The sequence below is a fragment of the Austrofundulus limnaeus genome, unplaced genomic scaffold, assembly GCF_001266775.1.
Source record: "Austrofundulus limnaeus strain Quisiro unplaced genomic scaffold, Austrofundulus_limnaeus-1.0 Scaffold0, whole genome shotgun sequence".
NCBI lineage: Eukaryota > Metazoa > Chordata > Actinopteri > Cyprinodontiformes > Rivulidae > Austrofundulus > Austrofundulus limnaeus.
The window spans coordinates 441,454-442,702 of NW_013952402.1; positions in this window are offsets into that span (position 1 = coordinate 441,454).

The window sequence follows — 1,249 nt, forward strand, 5'->3', positions numbered from 1 at the left end:
TGTGACAACCACAACTGAACATATTAAAGATATGATATTGGTAGGTAATATTGAATAAAAGGAGGAAAATAAACAGTTTAGCAACAATTTAGGGAATTTAGGAATTAGCAATTTAGGAAAATAGACATAATTTGGGTACTCATTTGATTAGATAGATACTGTATGTGTCCAATTGGTAGCCTATGTGATAATTGAAAAGAAAAACAAACATAGCTTCACTGCTGTAAATATAACCAATTAATAATTTACGTCCACGTGCTTATTAAACATTTTCATTATCAAGTCTCCGAGGCAAAGCAGGCAATAGTTATGACGGTATTATTATTTTTTATATTTTACGAGTAACCTCAGTCTAGTATTTTTTTTCTGATCAAGCTGCTGTTCCATATTTCACCAGTAGGTGACGCTAAAACGTTACTGTGATTTGCTAAGCGCCACAAACCCAACAAAAGAAGATGACTAATAATACCTAGTTATGCTTTTTATTTGACCTCAGCACTTTTTTACCCAATGAGGACCAGATTTTTTTAGGTTTTATCCACAGACTGGTCAGTTTAAATAGATTCAGAGCATTTTTAAACAGAGGACTGTTGTCAGCACTTTGGCTATTAATTATATGAAAAGTAAAAACCACATATTATTAGCAGATGAATATTCTGCTTGTATATTTATTAAGCTTCAGTCCTTCTTAAGATCATGTTTGTTTTATTATTTAGTGGTGTTAGTTAATCATACAGGGATTTATATTCAAACTAACTTACAAAACTGTACAATACAATACAGTTTATATTTGTTTCAAACATTATGAACACAACATAACACTCCTGGCATGAAAGACCATTTGAACTTCATCAGGGTCATTATCAGACCAGTTATTTCTTTATTATGTCTCCTTTTCTGCTCTGTTTGATACCAGGACACAGTTTTAAAGATTGTTGCTGAYTGCACACAAGATGTTAGAGTTTTCACTGTTCATAATCAATCTGACCTCCATCAAGCAGTCACAGTGTGACTGAAGAGTCAATGTCCTGAGCATGTGAAAAGAGGGAAGGCCACTTTTAAGCCCTGAATTTTGACCCTGTGTCAAGTAAAAGCAAAACTGGTTTATTGATTTAATAAGTTCGCCTCATTTGAACAGTTAGCACAGAAATTTGACATCCATAAGTCACAATTCTTCAGGTATTCTCTGGATGTTTTCCTCTACGCCCCCCAACTTCTCCTATAGATGAGATTCTGATGTGTAAGTCTG